Genomic DNA, 23,975 nt, shown 5'->3' on the forward strand with positions numbered 1-23,975 from the left:
GACCGTAGGGCAAAAAGTTCTTAAACTAAGGTCATGGAATTAACAATCAAAACAAATGATACACAAGCCTAAGTGGCCATTACTTGTTTAGTCTAAATTATTTCAAGTATTTTCTTTTCATTTTGTAATACCAGGTAATTCAACTTTTAAAACTGCATGATTTCCTATATTTTACAACTCGGACAGTTTAAACATGAGGGATTTAAAGGACCACCTTTGCACACCCCTTTGAATGCTTGAAATAGGCATTGATGACATTTGACCATTTAGAAAGAGAGATGAAATTAAACAAACTCCAGTTTGAATTCAAAGACATCTTCCCTGCAAGAAAGCACAAACCAGATCGGTTGTGACCTTAGAGCTAAGATACGGACAAGAAACTTGATGATGTACATATCGCTATAGATCGAACAGATAAACAGCAGCTTTTAAAATTTGTGAGCAAAAAAAATTATCCGTTTAATCTTTCATCCATTTTTTCAGCTGATAGCGATATCGAGTTTTAATGATGAAAGTTAAGCGAGGGAGGGGAATGTCTTCCAAAACTTGAAACTCCCAGCATGGTATAGAATAGGTTGCATAAGGTGTAACCAGGAGAGATTCACAGAAATTGGCTTCTTTATCTCCCTCTGACAGCAGGAAGACAGATTGACAGACAGATTTTACTATCGTAATAAGAGTTATCTCCCCCTGATGTGAAAAAATCCTTTTTCTTGGATCATAATGATGCTCCCAACCTCCATTACATATGTTTTATCTCGCTGAAGTTGCCACTCACAATTGTATCAAAACTTCATATCCATTCCTAAAAAAGGGCGTTTCCTTAGTAAATGATCCGGCCTTATCTATAACAGTAGGCGAAGGTCGACAGTCTAATAGCTTTAAAATGTAACCAGTTTACATACATGACCATCCGAGATATCAAGATCATTTTTCAATATAATATAACAATATATAACTTCTGTATAAAAGACACTGGCCTGAGAATTTTTTTGTCCATGCAGCTATGCTTCAATGTTAAATATAAAAGTGAGGTGTATCTCCCATATTTATTAGCTAGATAGATATACATTACAGAAGGTAAAAAGTTCCCAATCTGCTTATGCATAATCATGGACACAAAATCAGTTTTTAGTTTATTATTAAGCTTCATACACTTGGTTAGTTTTGATTTGATGAGTTTTACATCAGACAGGGTCATTTGAGTTAAAATGGTGTAAGGAAGCTGGAGTACCTGAAGAAAAATCACCAACCAGCAGTCAGTACCTGCCCCTGTTTCAAACACCCTTTCTGTGAGGAACAATCATGAATGAACGAAAGCAGCAAAGATCAAATATGAATGAATGAATGAATGAATGAATGAATGAATGAATGAATGAACAGACACACATATGAAAGGAGGAATAAAATTGATAAAACGCGGAGATTAGTAGCCTACCACTGTGCCACACATACTGTTGTGTCAGTGAAAATAATGGGACTATAATAGACCTGATTCTCAGGGAAAATAATAAACAAAATATGGCAACAAAATTGGAACTTGGGCGGAACATTATACTGATAAGATAAAAACCATTAAATTGAAATTGCCACACAAATACACAATGAAATTAAGGCACCCAGCAATTTTACTAAAAGCAATTTTACTAAGTCTAAAACTTCAGAACATGTATATTTTATTTAGTTACCAGTTATACACTGCATTGTTATTGATACATATACCTCCTTAGGACAAAATTTGGCAAAATGCAAAATAATTTTCATTCAAACTTTCTAATCAGAAGCTTGAATGGACTTGACCTTTCTGTGACCTTTCAGATCTGTCCAATTAGATTGCTTTCACAATTGGTAGACCATATGTCTGTTGATAAGTAATTTAATATATGGTGGCCGATTTTTCTCCTCGGTAGGGCAAAACTTTTACAACTTTCATACTCTCTGGCCTGGCCTGTTGCCAACTCAATTGACCTTGAAATCTGCATTCCAGGAGGCCAAAATCATCTTGGTATTTATAAATGGATTCATCAGTTTGTCTTCACATCTGGTCAAAAATTTCACAGATTTTTAATATGTATAAATGTATAAATTGATACTTCATATACCTTCTGAGACAAAAACATTGATTTCTGTACTTTACATCACAGGGGTTAGTAAGGAATGTTTCACTTTTTTATATTATGTATTATGTCATAATTTTCTCAAATATATAGAGGGTTATTAATCTACTACTAGTGACAATCCCCTGTGTTGTTGGGATTGTTTTGAGATTTTTGAAAACTTTTTTTTTTTGCTTTTTAAACAAATATTTTGCAAGTTTGCATAGAAATATCAATTTTCGTTCTAAAACTATTTCTAAAGACACAAAGTGTAGGCAATGGCTTTGAATGTCATTTTTGCGTTTTTGAAGTTCAGCTTCTCTCCAGAAAAAATATTCTAACTGCTATAGGAGAAATCTACATACTTGACAGTAATGGATGTTCCAGTTTTAAATTTTCTTTCAGACCTGACCAAATGGCCCCTTACAAGAAGTACATTGCTAGGGAAATCGACTACATGTCAAGAGTTTTGACAATGAAACTGATGACCTGTCAAAATCCAACATCACTAGTAATTTTGCTACAGTTTGCAAACAGACAGAAGAATGGCTTTTCAATCCTGTCTACTGTAGTATATATGGAGTAAGGCCACACCAAATAAGATTATATAATTTTTGGCAATGCCAGTATGATGTTCCTTGAAGAAACAATGTTAAATTGCCAAGATAAAGTACCAGTCGAATGATTTCTGAAAGACAGACGGTCGTAGAAGAAAGTGAATGAGGTGTATGATTGTATTTCTCAAGCAATGGATAGAACAATACATGTATGGATCGAACTGCAAATAATGTGCTCATGTACATAAATTGAGAGGCAATCTGAACAATGAGAGCAAACCTAAATGTAAGCACTTTATATAAGCGCAGAAGTTGCGGTTTATTAGACAAAAGAACACGTCTTATTCTGCTTGTTGATAATTAATTCGGCACAATAAAAACACAAATATAGGCTATTCTACAGACTACAATGGAAATCGGTATCAATCAAATGCATTGAAAGTCAATTTGATGACAAAATTGAACTTACCGTTATCCAAACAGTAAACTGTGCATCCAGATCTAGATCTTCACAATAGTGTTCATCACCGTACTACATACTTTCGACAGAATCCTCATTTATTATATAGGCCTATATCAAATGTACTTTAAAAACCCAGTCGATGTAACTAAAATTTTCACTGTCAAAGTTTCACGTGCTCCGTTCCGCGCATGAGTGAAATCCTGCGCATGCATCATTATCAAAATAAACACAACCACGTGTTGAAGTACAGATAGGCTCTGCTCTAGCTCTCCAGCACCCTGGTCATTATCACGAGCTACTAGAGAACTCGACATCGAGTTACAAATACATGTACATGTAGCTATAGATATAATTTTTCGAGAGCTCTACACATTATCTAAATCACTATTTCTTTCTTACATTGCTTAGTTACATATCTTGTAGTTACAGTTTATGTCTACAACGACCCACCTGAGTCATGGATAAGGTGTTGTTTGTCTTGAGCATATGTGCAGGGATCTGGGATTATATAAGTTACAGTGCGACGTAGCGTATTGCCGATTTTTCATCAAGACTCCTAAGACGTCTAAAATGGTTTAAGGACACCCTGGTGGGCCCATAATTATCTTAATTATCGTTCATCTTCGATATTCCAGGGGTTACTGGTGAATGTATAATGTCTGTGATGGTAGAGACTCATGGAATATCGAGAATGCTTATCGACCCATGTTTAATACTTTTCCTACAGCGGATATGGTAGCAAAATTTTGATGAATTTATTACAGTCGGTACATTTTGTTACAAGTCTAATTGACATGCAATACAAATCCATTGCGGTGGGAATGATAAAAGGGGAACAACTCTGACATTTGAGTTGAGATAGCGACGACAAACCATTTTATGACGCCCGAGTGATTCCCCTCTACCTCAACGACATCGGAATTTTTCGATGCCTGTTGTTGGGCATGTAGCATGCTGAAATAAATGACTACCAAGTTTTTAAACACCAATGACATTGATCTTCACACTATAGGGGTCAATTTTTTTTTAAATATTTAACTGACTTCTTGTGAAGTTCCGAAAAACCTGGAGACCTTATATTGTACCTATAAAATGCTGAGGAAAACAACTACCAAATTTGTTAATATGAATGACCTTGACTTTCATTCAAGGTTTCAGGGACAAAACAGAATTTTTTTTTTGAATGCTGAGAAAAAAAGCTACCAAATTTTGTTAATAAAAATTACCTTGACCTTCATTTAAGGACGTGCCAGATTTGTTGGTGGAGAAAAGCCAGAGTAGATCTATCCGGAGAAAACCCACAGACCAGCGGTCAGTATCTGGCAACTGCCGCACTTGGGATTCGAACTCGCGATCCAGAGGTGGAGAGCTTATAATAATATGTCGAGACAACTTTTTTCAAAACAAAATTTTATTCAAGAGTTAATGTTAAAAGATTCAAAACGAAATACACATATTGCATGTGAATTTTTTGTAAATATATACACATTCACACACTATCACACAATTGAAATTGAAACGAAATAATTGATACAGATGCAAAAACGATTATGTATGATATAGCTGAAAATATATACACGATAGATTATACAGGAACCAGTGAAATCACAAACCCCTCTCTTACACAAAAGTGAAACTTAAACCGATCACGTTGATATACAATATTTATCCTATCAGTACATTTAGTTCAAACCCCAATACACTCACAAAAGGATTATAATTCAAATATTTTATATATAATTGAGGGTTCATGTTTGACAGATAAACTGTACTTTGTAAAACTCTTTAACGAAAATTTAAAGAAACACTTAATATCTACGAAACCCTCACCGCACGTACTTAAATTACGCCGCTTAAAGATACATAACCTAGCGACAGTCAACATAAGGTTGACAAAATATAAATTGAAAAAAAAACGTTTTCAATAAGTCCAAAAAGAATCAAAGTTTCGTACTTTATGGAATTGAGACTCAAGACATCCTCTTCGCAAAAAGATCTATGAGATGATTGATGAGGAATCTGGTTGCAAGAAAATATTAAAAGATTTCGTAGAGAAATAGGATTCCTGAATGAAGGAGATGGTATAATGGCTGACAAGGGCTTTAATATAGAGTCCAGATGTCATTGAATGTGGCCTTAAAGCTAAACATTCCACCTTTTGCCCGTGCAGGTGTACAGATGTGAGCCCAAAGTGATGCTTTGCTTACCAAAAAAATTGCAGCACATCGCGTTGCACGTGGAAGGGCTAAATAACCCGAATCAAACGTTTCAAATTTTATCTTGGGCGAGTTCCCAGCTCAGTCTTCTTACAGTTATAAATCAGATTTGGTATGTGTGTTCATTTCCTTACTAATTTCTTTATGCCCTGTATACAAGATCAAGGGAATGAATTAAAAACAATGTGTGGTTGATTTACATTTGACGTTATGTCCGCTGCCATTTGAAAACACCAAACTTGACCTAAATGTGTATCTACAATCCTAGTTGGTTTCACTGCTACGTAACTGATAGGGAAGTTCATCAGTGATTTCAGGTGTTTCAATATCTTTTTCCTCAACCTTGATTTTCCTGTAAAAGTTAATATGACTCAAAATTTTGTATAATTCATAGTAAAATTGTTTCTAAAATGTGGTAAAGAAAAACCAATATGTCTTTCTATTTTTATATTTACCATAATTGTCATTGAATAAAAGTTATATACAAGTAATGAGTTAATTTAATCAAAAGATCAAGCTATCAATTGTCAGAGAAATATATTCAAGGGATATATGTACATGCATGTATATATGTGTATTGATATGTTACATTTAATAAAATGTATCATATGCGTACCGGCAATCTTTGATTGTGTTTTTAATTGGTCCTTGTTTTCTGTCGGGGTTTAGGTTGTATTATAGTCATGTGTGGTACAGGTTGTTATTTTTGATCCTCTTGGTATAGACCATTGTTGTTGGAAACATGTACTAGACAAATCCGCGGGAACATCCGACAGACCCATCATTTGCCACTGTGTCAAAGCAGTAATCAATCCGACAACGAGGGGAACAACATCCGCACTGTTTGAAATACAAGCAGAATTACATAATGTACGATTAAAATCAACATTTGATTTATGCTCACTTTCAGCGTAACATCAAAAACAAAGTAATATATATGTGCTCTAATATAAACAAGGCTGGGTGGTGGTCTACAAGTAATCACACATGGCCGTAATAAACATCGTAATCAGCATAAGTGTCCTGGTACCTGACGCTAATTAAATACCGACTCAGTGGGATGCTATACTGTAATCACGGTCCCCAATCAAGGTAGGTGTCAAATAAAGTTGTAAATAATTGGTGTCAAGGGTTTTTCTGTGCAATTTGTCAGTTCAAATTGACTACGTATATTGTATAATATTTAATCGTATTACAATACTATGTATGCAAAGCAAACTTCCGATCGAGCTAACAAACAACATACGCACCTTCGAATGACATTTACTATAGATTCTACACATTGTTACACGAAACGTTTAACAATTTAAATGCTTGGATTTTACTGTTAATTGGGCATATGTTTGGGATAAGCTTACATGAATACTGTACAATCGCGCAAACGTTATACTGAATATATTTGCAATGACAATGATTATAAACATGTACGGTAAGCTACATAAAACATGTATATATCTGTTGAGTTTGAAAGAAATTGCCGACTTGGAATTCATAATAAAAAGTCAAAATAAAATAAAGACAATATATACATACCCAGCAGTACATGAACAATGAGAGAGGTCCAGCTTCCCCGGAGAAATGTCAATGTTTATTTTATGCGGTCGATTTTCGGTTTTTGCGTTGACTCCGATGACATTTTGCGGACACGTGGATGATATCAACTGATTTGTAAAAGATTAACATTCTCAAAATACCTTCACTGAAGTACTTAAATCCCTGTTGCCTTGATTTGAGTGTTATTTTCAATTCTTTCAAATAATTTAAAGAGAAATCTGATGGTAAGTCGGTAAGCGATGTTCTACGTGATACTGCTGCAGCCCGCCATCTTTTGTGTGGAAAGCTTGGCAGACGTAGCATACATTTTCTATCTAAGTAAGATAATTGGGACCCGTCTACCCTCAAGACAGTCGGAAAGTAGATTTGTTAGAATGTCATGCAAAATAAAGACCAAGTTTTTTAAACAACCAATGTACATCTACTTCACATGTAGTCAATTTTTTTTGCAATATTTAACTGACATCTGTGATTTTTTTTTTCAAGTTCGTGAAAAAAAAATGGACACCAAATTATTTTTTTAATTATCAAATGCTGAGGAAAACAACTACACAAATATTTTTTTTAAATGCAAAATGAGATTTTTAACCTTTTTCATTTTTTTTTGAACAAGTTTCAAAACAAAGCATCAATTATGTCTGCTTGCAATTATAACTAGAAATGCTGAGAAAAAAAGTATTCAATTTTTTTTTAAATTTATTATTATTTTTTAATTTAAAAAAAATACCATGGTCATTGATACGTGACATATTTATATTGAAGAATAAATTTACAGACAATTAAAGACAATTTTTTTACAGTGATGTTGCAGATGAACTTGGACTGCCTTAATTCGAACTCCCTGTCTTGAATGTGACTTTAATTTGTGATGGTCCCTTTTTTTTTCACATAAGACAGTTTTTATTGTATGCTGATATTGGTCAGATATGAAACGAAATTGGAATTGTTACATAATTGCATGTGAATTTTATGCAATCATTCATTCATCACACTATCACACACATTCTAAAAAAAGAAAATAATTGATCAACAGTGCAAAAATTATGTAATATGTACTTTTGAAACGACCTATTACAGGATTACATAGTAATATACAGGTATTCCAGTAATTCACTTGTCATAATTAACAACATAAAGAATAAACACAAGAACTGAAAACAGTGCAAAAAATCATGTGTTGTATTTTTAAAATGATTTCTAAATCTCCAGTAAACATTTATATATGCCCCCCCCTAATTTTCAAACTCGATACAAATCATGAAAAAATCTTTAATACACTTCTGTCTGGCTTTAAATGATTTTCAAAACGTAAGATAAACCTGATGGGTTGGCTTTCATTAGAATAACTAATGAAAATTTAAAATTTTTCGCCCAGTTACGTCACATATACATTGTACCTTTTTAAAATGTTAAACCTTAGTGTCTATGGAATTCATGTTGTCATATTGGGTGCTTATTAAAAGTGAGCAGTGTGTGAAGAGCAATATGTTTTCTTATAAATGTTAAAAAAAATTGTTTAATTGGCTTAAAAAGTAATTTATTGTATTGAGGTCAGTAAATCCATTATGGAACATTGAAAAATATATATTTTTGACAAGAAACCCTTGAATTGAAAAACATTATTTGTGAATCTTATCCTTAGTGATTAAAAGGGTCATACATCATTAACTGGGCAATACAAAAATGTGTGCATCAGCAAATAATTTTATATAAGATATTACATAATCTGTGAAGTCATTTATAAACAATAGGAAAAGAAACGGATACTTCGTATAAACTACGGCAAAATAACAAGATCGAACTAATTACTAAGTAAAGCTGAATGAAAATAGGCACAATACCTTTACGGAGCAAAATCTAAAATTTCTTAAAAACATAACATAAGAAAATGCTTATCGATGGCATAAGATGAAGTTAACAACATCAAACATATGCAATATTTCTTGCGTAATATACGATAATTGTGGAGATTCATTTCGCTGTTTTGCCGTCTAGCGCAGTGACGACGGCGGGAAACATAAGACGACACACGTTATGAAAATTAACATTTTATGTTTTTAATCAAATTTTTCAGAAATTGATGATGATTAGTGTAGAATTAACAATAAGTTAATAACTTTTGCGGTTCAACTTTTTTGCTGTTCTTCAAAATTATCAATCCCATTTTAAAAATTAAATTTGGTTTCGGAAAGGTAGTGGGCCTTTAAAATCGCACGTCCGTTTTTTTTGTCAAAATTGTGTTACATTATCTGAAAAAAAAAATGTGCCCTTGTTTATCATTTCGCCGAGGACAAAACACCTAACAATAATTTTGTCGAATATTAGCTATCTACTTTTTGTTTTCTTCGTTTTAGTAACAAGGAATTTCTAAAATGCTTTTTTAAAACAAAAGAATGCAAATCTTTATTTTCATGAATCCTCCATACATGCAGGACTTGTAGTTGCAAGATGGCTCCTTCCTTCTTACTTGATAATTTCTTGATTCATAATATGACTTTTGAAGACAAGAATTTCCAAAGCAATACACAGTTAAAAGCTTTACAAGAAAACCCTGTACAAATTCTTTTATTGTTTGTCATTTTTGAAAATATGTCTTGGGAAAAAACCAAAAGTAGTATTGAAAACTTTTTTTTTTTGAAAGTTATACCGTAATTTTATAAATTGTCTCCAAATGGTCATGCAAAGTATATATAGTTCTCACTCCACTGATTCATTTTTGAGCAATACAATCTTAATCAGTTGAACAAATAACTTTGCTTTCAGAAATGAACCACATGTGGTGTTTTTTCTCTCTATTTCTTAAAAATGACTTTACCTTTCATGTTCAATTCCGAACTTTGTTTACAAAAAGGTTCAGTATATCCTTAGATCGTTATTTTACAAACAGGGCACAGGTGTCCTAGTTCTTTGATTTTTAACGAAAAAGTTTATTTGTAAATGCTCCTTTCAAAAGAATCAATTACTTGGGCCAATTGTTTCACGGTGATTCAGACCCCTTAATGATAAGAAATATCAATACCCTTGTGACTGTCCTGTAAAAGTATTGTATTCTAACACTGGACATAGCATTCAGATAATTGACTTTAAGATTTGTAATTAATATTTCGTCTTTCCGAGATATTCCGTCTTCTCCTTTTTAGTCATTATTAGCAGATGCTTCTTTATAAAGCTCCACCAATATTACTGCTGATTAATTCTTCATAGGGCATCACCGACAACTGAACTTCCAAAAGAGGTAAGAGATACTGTTTAATGTCGTTTTAATTCATGTGTCGTCATTTTCATATTGTCATTCACGATCAAACGTTATCATCATTTCGAAAATTACAATACTTGCAAAGCATAAGTTTTAATTTTACACATACAAATTAATAGCTCAAAATGAAATTCTTGGCAAGACAAACGAGCACCTTGTAGATTTCACGTGTAGATGACGTTTCCATGAGAGGATTAGGGATACCGTCATTCAAATTTGGATTACATTGATTCTCGACAGTTTGAATCCATGATTGTGGCAAACTTTCTTTTATGGGTGAATAAATGGTCAGAATTTCCTGTCTCTCAATACACACTGTATTTGGATTAAAAACATGGATTATTTCAGTGATTGCTGTTTTGGACAGGAATCCCGGAACACATTCGTAAGTAAAATGTTTCAGTTGTATTAATTCTGCATTTTATAAAAAACTTGTTATATGCATGTAATCGTTTATCATTTTCAGAAACCAAAGGATGGCAATAAGTTTTTCGAATATTAAAATCAAAATCTAAGAAATTACGACACTCTGGCCATGCAGAAAGCATTTCTTGATACAACTTAGGAATAGTTGCTAATTGCCTAATGCTATAATTAATAGCTGCAATATTGTAGCTCAAAAGACTTTTAAGATATTATGCCATCACTGTCAAAAAATGACCTATTGAAAACCATCGGGTTTGATGAATTAAGCTGTGAAAATCATTCGAATGGACAGACAAACATGTCACAGGGACCTGGCACGATTTCTTTAACTAACAGTATACATACCTATATATATATCTATATTAAGATGTTATTTTTTAATATATATATGTATACTGTTGGTTAAATTTTTTGTGCCAGGTCCTTGTGAAACATGTATATACACATAAGCTACAACATAAGATGTAAGTCTTATGTTTGTTTGGATAGAAACATACCTGCAGAAATCGTTTTAGAACTACAGTTGGGAGCAAACTAAACTTGGTATCTAGTGCACTTTGTAGTGCACACGTAGTGAACAACGTAGTGCACTAGACTAAACATTGTAGTGCACTAGAGTGCACTACGATGTTAACTCCAGTTCACTACAGTGTTAACTCTAGTGCACTACAATGTTAACTCTAGTGCACTACGTAGTGCACTTCAGTTTTACAGTGCCTGTACGTGATACACACATGTTCCAGTATAACCTTACAAATACAAGTATATTCAAATTTGTGGTATAACTTATATTCATTTTGAAATAAATAAATGAATGAATTTTCCGGACACCATATTGATCCTTACAATTACTAACAATTGTAATATTGGGAATGAAAGTTATCCCAACAGTGTGCATGGACAATTAAAATTGTCAATTAGATAACTTGTATTTTTAGATAGTGTTCATGAAGCTACATTTATTCCAGCTAGATTATAGGTTTTACCAGAAATTTATACAGTATATTATCTTAATATTTGATTTTACGTACATTTCTTCATGTAATCACATCTTTTTCTTGGACTAGTATGAATGATGGTCGTATGTATACCTGAGCCAGCATTTTAGTTAAATTTCAGGTAAAATAATTCATGTCCAGAGGGCAGAATAAGTGTCAGAGTGGTGAAATACACATACAATATAGCTAGGTAGGTTTGGGGTGGGGCTGGGGTATAAAGGAGTCCAAGGGGTATTGTCTCGAAGCATGTTTGGAATACACATATAGTTGCACATGTATATGTCCATGTACAGATGTATTATAAATTTAACTATACATAATTAATAAACCCCTCTCCATCTCCTCAAAAAATATAAATAAAATAAAAACAAGAATACAAAACAATGTGAATACATTATCTTCATTTTGAGGGGAAAAAACAATATTGTAACAATTATTGTCAATTGAAAGAATAGGCGTATTTTCATAAAAAGTAGCTATAAGTCTATTATTATTATTATTATATGAAACAAAACCACATGAGGTCAAGTAGCTAGGCAGTTAGACTTTACTAAACTAATCAGGTACAGAGGCTGTCACAGCATGCTATATATCTGTTGAATTGAATGCTATAATGGACCCCCTGGGGTTAAAGAAAATATGTATACCTTACCTGTGACGCCTGACTGATCATCTCGGGTAAGGGGTCACCTCAGGATGTGGGATGCATGGGGAAATAGGGCCCTAGGCCTAGTAACCAGAACGACAGACCTGTGTGCCTAGAGTTTACGGTATACATGTCATTTATGCGGGTACAGTGTATACCTGTGTCCCCATGTACAATGTACAGTACAGAAATTGTCCGTCGTCCGTCCGTCCGTCTGTCAGTAATGCTAGGTTTACACTATGTTCCTGGCGGCCACGGCAGCCCCGTTTCAGGCCACCGTGGACAAAACGTGGTGACCGCGAGACAACGTGAGACAACGCAGAAGGACGTGATAGATAAACGTGAGCGATCGTGATTACCGTGGATGCCGTGCCAGATTTTTAAACTGTCAAAAAATTTGCCACGGCAGTCACGGTACAGATGGTGAACGCCACAGGACGTAATAAAACGGGATTGACGTAACAAAACGTAACAGTGCGTACGAGGCCGTAACAGAACTTCAAGACGGTCCGTGGTAGAACGGGCAGCAAGCACGTTCCCCAGAATCTCACGGTGATTTCAAGTTTTGTGACGTTCTGTAGCGTTTTTCTCCACGTTTTGACCACGGTTGCTGCAGATTGGCTGCACGTTTTCGTACCGTTTTGTCCAGTTTTGTCAAGGTTTTTACGGCAAGCCAAAGTGGATGAAAACCGTTTTGATGCGTTCTGACAAGGCTTCTTACGACTTGTTGCGGTTGAAAGTCCGACGTCATACGGCTTGTTACGTCTTATTACGGTCTTACGTTGCAAGCAAAATATGATAAGGGTATCATTGCCTGGCCTGGTACATATTTGCTACTTCATTAAACTATTTGTATTAATAAATAGGAATAGTCATTATCAAACACATTTAAACCCTCGAATTACACCAAAGCTATTATTGCAAAAGGCAGATTAAATGAGTACAGAAAAAAAAAAAACATTTGCGTAGAAACACTTGGCTATTATAATTAATATATTTATACCAAATATGCTTTTAACAAATTTTGTAATTAAAACGTGTTTGAAATGACATTTTCGCAATAAATATTGTTTCATTTGCTCCAAAAAGCCCGGCATCAGACTTTCATCCTAGTAAGCCTTGGCGGACCGTGAAAAACGTATTGGAGTCCGATCAAAACGTGTAAAACGTAGCAGACCTCATCAGATCGTAACAGCCTAGAGAGAACGTAGTGGTATCCTTGATAGACCGTGCTCAAGCCGTAGTGTGTTCCTTTTACCACCTCCGGGAACAGCACTTTCCCGTATATCCACGGTCCACCACGTAATCCGTAAAAGACCGTGGCAAAACTTCACAAGACCTAGCTCAACTTGAATACAGTTGCAAAAATAGCCAAAATTCCACGGCGCACCACGTTTCGGACAAACGGGGCTACCGTGGTCGCCGGGAACATAGTGTAAACCTAGCATAAACAATCCTTGTTATCGCTATTTCTCAGAAAGTACTGAAGATATCTTTCTCAAATTCATGTGTAGGTTCCCCTTGGTCCCTAGTTTTGCATATTGCATTTTGGGACAGATCGGAAAACAACATGGCCGACAGGCGGCCATCTTGGATTTTGTCATTTGAAGTTTCTTATCGCTATTTCTCAAAAAGTACTAAAGGGATCTTTCTGAAATTTCATGTGTAGGTTCCCCTTGGTCCCAAGTCGTGCATATTGCATTTTGGGACCAATCGGAAAGCAACATGGCCGACAGGTGGAGGAAGCAAGGAAAGAAGGAAAAGCAGAGAAAAGATCAGTTTTACAAAGATCCAATAAAGTTCACTTAATGGTGGGCGCCAAGATCCCTCTGGAATCTCTTGTTATAACAAGTTATTATTAGAAAAACATTGCCCTGTATATTATCTTCAAATAACATAATTGCATGAAAGCTGTAAAACCAACGATAAGTTAGTTAAGACCATTTAAACAATTTATTTATGATATGTGTATTTGACCCCTGTGAACTTGAATATGGGTCAAGGTCATTCCTAGTATCTGACTTTAAAGCACATCCCCTGGACATCTTATATATGAAATATGAAGATCCTAGACCTTACAGAACTTCAGGAGAAAAGTTTTCAAGTTTATTGTTAAAAAACAGGACCTTTAACATTTGACCCTTACCGAAAACCGGAAGTTGCCATTTTTTGTAATAACATGTAGAGAGAAAAAGTTTATGCTTAAGATTGTCTGCTAAAAATATTATTAGATGCAATCTGTGAAAAGAACTGTTAGTGAGTTATAAGCATTTTTAAATGTTAAGATATTACGTCATAGCGGCCATTTGGTTTTTTTTATGAAGCTGAAAATCATATCAAACGTTAGAGAACATTAGAGGGGTCTTTTCTATAGCAATTGCAGACTATATTGTCATTCAGTTCGACAATATATAAGGTTAAACATTTTGGCGGGAATTTAGCAAAGATCAAAGGATTGTTCAAAATGGCATACAGCATTAACCGGAATTGCTACCGTAAAATAAAAGACACCAAATTCATCGGAATGACATTCTGCATCGATATGTAAAAAGAAATTTCGCAAAATCAAAAAATAAATAAATAAAAATTCGTGAACTTTGATGCCATAGCGAACTTTTTTGTTTGACCTTTGACCTAATTGCTGTAACTGAATAAAAGTTAGTCTTTTATACGATCTACATAAAACATCAAAAATATTTTCTGTATCTTAAACGATTTTTTAGTTATGGTTGTTTTAAACTTTTTGGGTATGACGTCATGGCGGCCATCTTGGATTTTTGACCTACTTAAAAATGTTGCGATCACCCCTTCAACTCATGCCATACAATATAACAATAAGGCCATTGACATACCTCTTACCATTTTGAAGATCTTTTGGACACAAAAAAGTGTAGAATAATAATAATAACTAGAAATTGTCATAGACAATTTGGCGGGCTTTTCACTATATTTAGTTTACAATACCGTCATAGCCAGGTAAGTTAAGAACTAGGTAATGCATGGGTTTTGAAGTTGTAACCAATAAATGACCTTGACTTTCAGCCCCGAATAAAAATGTTTTAGTGAAGATCTACATGAAGTTTGATCAGCCGAAGAGAACTCTCATCTTAATCCAATTCATATTTCCAAATTCGTTTGAGCAAATGATAACGTGATCGAATGCGCCTTAACGTCATCTGACTTGCGGTGTTGTTAAGTATATATACCCCGGTATGTATATTTAAACTCTGGACCCCTGTAACCTTGAACGTATGAAGACTCTTGTCATTTTGGTTATTGTTGAGTCATTTCTACTTGCTTACCAACATATGAACAACGGTAATCACTTATAAAGAAATATACTGTTACATAGGTTTTTAGGGGGAGTTATCTTTCTTTGCGCAGATTAAGTTTGATCAGCCGAAGAGACCTCTCATCTTAATCCAATTAATATTTCCAAATTCGTTCGAGCGAATGATAACGAGATCGAATGCGCCTTAACGTCATCTCACTTGCGGTGTTGTTAAGTATATATATCCCGGTATGTATATTTAAACTCTGGACCCCTGTGACCTTGAACGTATGAAGACTCTTGTCATTTTGGTTATTGTTGAGTCATTTAAAGATTTGAACATATATGACTCATGTGACCTTGAATATGGGTCAAGGTCATTCCTAGTATCTGACTTTATAGCCCATCCCCTGGACATCTTATATATGAAATATGAAGATCCTAGACCTTACAGAACTTCAGGAGAAAAGTTTTCAAGTTTATTGTTAAAAACAGGACCTTTAACATTTGACCCTTACCGAAAACCGGAAGTTGCCATTTTTTGTAATAACATGTAGAGAGAAAAAGTTTACGCTTAAGATTATCTGCAAAAAATATTATTGGATGAAATCTGTGAAAAGAACTGTTAGTGAGTTATAAGCATTTTTAAATTTTAAGATATGACGTCATAGCGGCCATTTTGTTTTTTTTTTATGAAGATGAAAATCATATTTAACGTTAGAGAACATTAGAGGGGTCTTTTCTATAGCAATTGCAGACTATATTATTCATTCAGTTCGACAATATATAATGTTAAACATTTTGGCGGGAAATTAGCAAAGATCAAAGGATTGTTCAAAATGGCGTACAGCATTAACCGGAAGTGCTACCGAAAAATAAAAGACACCAAATTCATCAGAATGACATTCTGCATCGATATGTAAAAAGAAATTTCGCAAAATCAAAAAAAAAAAAATAAAAATTTGTGAACTTTGACCTCATAGCGAACTTTTTTGTTTGACCTTTGACCTAATTGCTGTAATTGAATAAAAGTTAGTCTTTTATACGATCTACATAAAACATCAAAAATATTTGCTGTATCTTAAACGGTTTTTGAGTTATGGCTGTTTTAAACTTTTTAGGTATGACGTCATGGCGGCCATCTTGGATTTTTGACCTACTTAAAAATGTTGCGGTCACCCCTTCAACTCATGCCATACAATATAACAATAAGGCCATTGGCATACCTCTTACCATTTTGAAGATCTTTTGGACACAAAAAAAAGTGTAGAATAATAATAATAATAATAATAAAAAACAGAACAAAAACAATAGGTCTTTTCACCACATGGTGAAAAGCCCTAATAAAAAACAGAACAAAAACAATAGGTCTTTTCACCACATGGTGAAAAGCCCTAATAATAAAAAACAGAACAAAAACAATAGGTCTTTTCACCACATGGTGAAAAGCCCTAATAATTCATTGCGCCCTGAAAAATTTCTGTGGCACTATGTCCCTAAATGGAATGAAGTACACATTCGGCTATCCCTTGCCGATGAGTTAATTGCGCTCCAGTATGCTGCTAAATATGTCTATTTTCATTATCCGATATTACTGTTCGTATCATTTTTATGTAATCGTGTGCGTTCTGAGTGTCTTGATAAAAGGCCAGATCACAGGGACCTGGCACGAAAATTTTAGTATTCATATATATATATATATATGTTATAGTATACTATAATATGTATATGTATACTGTTAGTTTAAAAAAATCGTGCCAGGTCCCTGTGGGCCAGATCGCCTCGAAAATTTGACCTTTTTTGTTCACGTGGTTTGAATAATGTCTTTGTCTCATGTGTTAATTAGTCATAAATATACCCAATTAAACAGTAATATTTGTTCAAATGATGAGCATCGTTTATGCTCTGTCAGCGATGGAGCATCTTTAAATACGTGCAATATTATACTGTAAACGCGGATTTTTTCACGAAGGCTTAATTTCGCGATCTGCTTGCATAAGACTTTCGTGGTGTTTTTATTTTCACTTTTGGACTTTTAAAAACAATGTTCATACAAATAAACACGTACAAAATTATGCGCGGAGGAAATTTTCGAGATCAAGCGAAGGTATCGTACCTCCCCTCCCCCTTCCACACCCTCGCGTAATTTCCACGTTTGAAGTATAGGAGATTTCAGAAAAGATGGCGTGACGTCACAGAAAGTTTACATCCGGGTCCTCAAAGGTACAAACACAGTATGGCGACTAATAAAAACAATAACAGATACGTATATCGCTGCTACACAATCGATACTTTGACAAAAGTATACACTTTCATACTTGCAAATTCCGATTTTAAAATTGTTTCTTATTGTTTCAGAGGTTACAGACATTTATATTTTTGTATTTACAATTGTTTATTGCTGAATATATTAATTTGTGTAGATAGAGTGTTGAAGCCAGCTTGCCAAGCGGTGTCGGGCCGTCACAGTACCCGTTTTTTCTTCACAGGTAGAAATCCTTGTTGTGAAAAGTTATGAATAGATCATTGATTTTATTGTGTAACGTTTCTGTTATACATGAAAAACTTGTTCACAATACTATTAAATATAACGAAATGTGAACCACATTGCCAGACCACGGCCGCTCGTGCATGGAGCCTTCGCTGGTAGATCACCTCAGGACACAGCCCATAGTTGGGAATTTAATAATATAAATACGTAATTACCAACACATATCTCAATAAGTACTATATTTCGTTCTTTTCCGTGTATATCTTCCTTTAAAGGAATGCTATAAACCACTGTGCTACACTTATATGCAGATCTTCGCAATGTACATGTTTACGTAAACGTATGGCTGCCGAGATCTCGAAAATTAAAATGGTGAAATCGTTCAGTTTTAATGCTGTAGAGTTTATTTTTTAATGTCAGTCGCTTTTATTCCATGGACTGCTAGTGAAGTCTCAAATTGAAGTGATATTACTTTAAAATAATTTGAATGCATGTTAGATAGACTACATTTAGATTTATGAATACAGATCGTAATACTGTAAATGCCGACCAGGACACATTGCGCACGGCTTCGAAAATCCTAAAATACTAAAAGTTTGTTTAAAAATACGATAAAAAGTAACTATAAACTGACTCATTTGTATGTCATGAGCTAAAATCCAAAATTTCTGACGAACAAATTATCTAGAATACGTAATTTTGTGACTCTAAAAAAGGGCGAAATTCGAGATCTCGGCAGTACTGTACGTAATGGCTGCCGTGCGCTTGGGGTGATCTACGAAAGCAAACTTTAATTTGGTGACAATCACACATCTTAAGGTGTTTTACAAAGTAAGACTAAGAAAATAGTGATCGCTTATTAAAATTTCAGTACTATATTTGCGGAACTTGGAATTTAATTTGTAATTTCAAGCTGATATTTGCAATATTCTGTCAATGTTTACATATAATGGCGATCGTGTTTTTCTCGTGGCGGCCGAAAATGGAGTATGAACATCGTAAAATATATGAATACCATATATTTTTATCTGTATATTATTGTTACATATTTTTATTTACACCTTTTGAAATTAAGATAAAGTAACAATTCTCGGATGGTCGTACTATTTATTACAATAAAATGTAAACAAAAATCGAAGCGGCTGTGTTCCCACCATGTTAATGTGTACAGATATACAGAGTTGTACCTTTGAGCGCCCGGATGTACCTTTGTGTGACGTCATCGCCATCTTTTCTGAAATCTCCTATAAGTGAACATAGTTTAGATTGTATTTTGCGGAGATTGAATTTTGCGAATTTACTTTAGTCTTGAATTCCGCGAAAATAAATTGCAAATAATAGAAAGTTGGTATATTAGGTTGTTGTTTTTTTAATTCTCTTTTTGGTCATTTGTTGTATAGTTTTTAATTGAATGGACATATGTTTGCATGACATTTTGACACGCTCTTGGATGTGCTCTTTAAACTTTTATTAATCAGGCACGAATGATTTCAACTTTGGAATCTTAAGCCGTCCCCTTTCATCATAACACAATTAACAATTTAGTGACGACTTAAACAAATAGAATTAAAACAATACAAATGTCATTTTATTGAATAAACACAATATTGAACCTATCACTAATTACATATATTTGTTTCAATCTTTTTTTTGTCATTTTTTAATTTTTGAAGAAAATCATGAATTAATCAATACAAGCAAAGCACACAGGCTCTTACAATCACTGACACATAGATAATAACAATGCTAATACATATCTTATTTTCGTGTCACACATTTAAAATATACATAAATAATGTCCGGCCAAAATTGACCTATGAGACACGAATACCTTAATTAAACATATTCATATTTAATACAGTAAATAAATAGGTGGTATCAAGCGACTCATATGTTTTACAACCTAATAAATACATCAACTTATTGTTCATCACCCAATTCTTTCTTATATATTTACATTCTCACTGCAATCCCACTATGTAACCTTACTAAGCGCAGTCATATAGACAATGAACTTTAAGCGCTTATTATGACGTCATATCATTGTGACGCCAATTGTCATGCTAGCGTTCACAGAAAACTGCTGTTCAAATGGCTTTCCATTCTTGACGATAACGAATGATAAATTCATTATAGATGCAAAATACCTTGGTATTTCATCATAAAATTGTAACCAAATTCAATTAAAAGCGTTTAACGTCTTTCAGTTGGCATTCATAGCCAGTTTTCATTCACTCCTATATTTATAAAGTTTGAATTCAATAGTCTAAAACATACACAGTCAATCTTACAATAAACATGCAAACATTAACACACAAGGACATGAGTCTTTGAGAGAGAAGATTTAGAAAAAGGATGGAGTTTAACGTGATGAAGAGATTTGAAATTTCTGTTGAAACAGTTTTAATTACAGAACATATGTAAAATATGAAGAAAAGGAGAGATAGAGAAAAGAGAAAAGAAGATAGAGTAGATTGCAAATCCCTGAATATTTTCTATGCTAACATGTTGGCAGAAGAGGGGGAGGGTTGAAAATGTAAAAGGTTAAAAAGACTATATGAATATACATTTGACGGAGGAAAAATAATAATCGCAACAATTTAATACAATAAATTAACATATCTTAAAAAATAATTCTATTAGCTTTTCCACTTCTTAAATCTTGTAGGTATGATCAAAATCTTTCACTGGACTAAATGTGAGGGCGTAACGGTTCAACAAGTCACTTCAAAAGTAAGATTTTCGAAACCAAAAGGAAGAAAGCTGCAGTTACAGTGATTGGGACGAAGTAACGTACTTTTATATTCAAAAGGGTAAATGGATTTTGCACAAGTTATGACAATTTTTGAAGCCACACCCTTACAACAAAAACACAGGCAGCTGATATACGATAGAATGTCCATCAAAATATAATTTACATTCACATACACAAAATGCCAAAGTATTAGGCACAATTTGTGTATTCCATCTTTGCATATTGCAGAATTAGCTCCCTTGTTGGTAGGTATCGATTATTACGTCATTATTTTGTGAGCGCATATTCACGTCGTTTACCCGAAATGAATGACGTTACATTCGTAGACATATGACGTCACAATCAATACCTACTCGCAAGGGTAGATAACTCTGTAATATGGAAATACCTATAGGAGATAGAAAAGAAAAACTAAAACAAAAAACAAAAACAAAAACCCGTGGAATAGCCAAAGTAATAAATACTGCGAGGCTATTACACAGTTTGAGGTGTTTCTCATACTTCAAACATGGCATCGAATTCCACTGGTACTCTCCATAACTACACTGGATATTGTTTACCTATTCTACAGCTCCAGATAAATCCTTACTATCTTTTGAATCGTTAGGATCATAATGATGTGCATGGGGTTTTTAAAGATCCATGCACACATTGAAACATTTTCATATGTACTCAGATTAGCTTCCACTGTTAATCATGAAGGATCATATATATGTGAGGTTTTGAGCCCAATAGTTACGGGTATAAAGTTGAAGTGATTTTTGCCAAAAACATTTTTTCATGTAGCATAGAAACTGATAAAATGTTTCGGATCATAAAATTAAAAGTCTGCCTCGAAAATGTAATGGTCAGTTCATTCTGTGGCATATAAGGCTAAATTGGAAAAAACTAGCTTAATAATGGAATCACAACGTGCTATTAGTAAAACAAGGAATTATTTCATGCATGACCAAGGTATTGATGCCCATTTGGAAATATTGACAACATTTGTACACATAATGTACCATACATATACACAGAAAAGTGAAATCGGGTGGCTAAAGAATGTGTGTTTTATGAAAGCATTCCGGAGGAGTTATAGTCTTGACTTCATATAAATGTAACTTTGTTGATAAAAGCTGTCTTTACGGAATATGTAGTGTTTTAAATGAAAGATGAAAATGAAAAAAAATAGACAAATTAAAATTAAGCATAGAGATATGTCAAATATCTGTCATTTCTTTTTAGTATAAATTAAGCTTTTGTTTCATAGAATGTAATTATGGTTATGGTGAATTAAACTTATTTTGGAATTGAGTGATGGAAATGGAAATTTTATACCAAAAAATATGCATATAAAATCATCTCGACAGGTATCTAGGATTTATCCTATATAAAAAAAAATTGTCAGTGTTGCTCGAAAATTTGGATTTGTTGGTAGCTTTCATATATGTGTATTTTCTAAAGGAATATGATATAGAGGTTGTTCCTTGTGTCTTGATGAATACCAGTTACATGTATATGTGTGGAAGTGGAGTGAAGTGGAAACATTGATATTCACGAATGAAAAAAAAATGTCAAAGTTTCCACCTCACGAAATATTACTGGTATTCATCAAGAAAAAAGGAATAAACTATTTGTTACATCTTTTCTCGCTTCTATTTATAGAAGATCAAATCGCTACTAATTCCGCCAAAGGTTATTCCGCCATTGTATTTTACAGAGTTATTTGCCCTTGCGATAATTACGTCGTATTTATGTGAGCATAACGTCATATTTCTACACAAAAATGACGTCATTTTTGTGCACGAACTAATGACGTATCAATCAAAAAGATATTCTAACTATCAATGCTACCACTGATTGGTCAAAAGCGAATGAAAATATCAAAATTGATATTTTCACTGGAGTGAAGTATATCGCTTTCAAGTCCACCGTATAATATTATATTTCACTGCGAAAATGTGCTAAAATGTCATTTTAAGCATGAAATCATCCTCGGAAACAGGTGCTCATAGCACTTTCGCTCATTATTCTTGTATTTTTGGGACCATTGTTATTAAATGTGAAATTACTTTGAACTTTGTTAATTGTGCTCTTTGTAACATCGAAGTGTGCTTATTATCATATTGATATTGATACGATTGACGTGTTTCGCTGTTCAAAATAGTCATCCGCTAGAACACTGTCCAGTCTACGTGGTGACTTACCTGTGTCACGCTTGAACGTTTTTCTGGGGTAATAACATCTAGATTTTATGATAATGTTTTATTCTGTTTCTCTTACGCAAGGCTGGACAATTTTGTAAATATTTATCAAAACTGCAGCAAATGCGGTCTATGGTTACAGGGTTTAGTAAGCGATAGCGCAACGTACACCTAGGACCTAGGATGATGGGAAATAAATTCAATTTAATCAGCAAAATAACACTGTAAATGTCTTTGGCCGGTGCTAAAAGTGATACGTTTCATCACTTTCTTTTATTGACTATATCAACCTGATTTGCATTGTATTGTTCCGGAAGTTTCCAAAGTCGATCAGATGCTTAAAAAAATCGTGACCGATGCAAAAGTTTGTATAATACGCAACTTGAAGTTTATACAAAACGAATGTGTTTAGGCACTATGTAATGTCACTTTTGTTATTAATTGTTATAAGATCACATGTACATAATTTTAAAGGTTGGTTCTCGGTAAATCACGCGTGCACTGTTATAAGGAATACTTGCGCATAGCGGATGTACATGGAATCACACATCGACAACGAAAATAATAGTGCGAGAGTACGCTCGCACTAAAACAACTTTTGATAAAGACAATAAAAAGAGAGGCCAAGAATAGAGAATGGTATGACTCTTACTTTTTTTTTTTTGCCATGAAACGAGAAAATTATCAATTAATGAACACTTTTTGTTGGAATGTGCGCGCTAGGGTAATTTATTTGGTTCATAAGTAGTCCAATATATGACGCACACCAATGTATTTTGTTCATAGTTAGTCATCTAAGAATTATTTGATAATAAAAGTAACTCAATTTCCCTTCATTAATACAAACATCCAATAGTCCAGGGGTATAGAGATCGTAAGTGATCGGAACCCCTGGAATATCGAGGATGGCACAGGCTGTATCATAGAATTTATAAGACGCCTTCTTGAAACGTTAGTATAGTAGCCAATAAAAATAAAGCAAGGCTTATGATACACAAGAACTTTCTTGTAGTGTAAATTCTCTAAAAAATATTTAGTGAAAATTTCAGTAGAACCTCAA

At 33.9% G+C, this 23,975-nt stretch overlaps 1 protein-coding gene across 1 annotated transcript in view; it reads right to left on the bottom strand.

The window, feature by feature from the left end:
• The window catches only part of LOC138335995 (uncharacterized), a 62,576-nt gene extending 59,319 nt beyond the window's left edge, over window positions 1-3,257 (bottom strand). The window contains exon 1 of the mRNA XM_069285238.1: window positions 3,123-3,257. The gene's annotated coding sequence lies outside the window, so the exon portion shown is untranslated. The remainder of the gene's footprint in view (window positions 1-3,122) is intronic.
• Between the last annotated feature and the right edge of the window lie 20,718 nt (window positions 3,258-23,975).

This window comes from Argopecten irradians, chromosome 12, assembly GCF_041381155.1.
Source record: "Argopecten irradians isolate NY chromosome 12, Ai_NY, whole genome shotgun sequence".
NCBI classification, from domain to species: domain Eukaryota; kingdom Metazoa; phylum Mollusca; class Bivalvia; order Pectinida; family Pectinidae; genus Argopecten; species Argopecten irradians.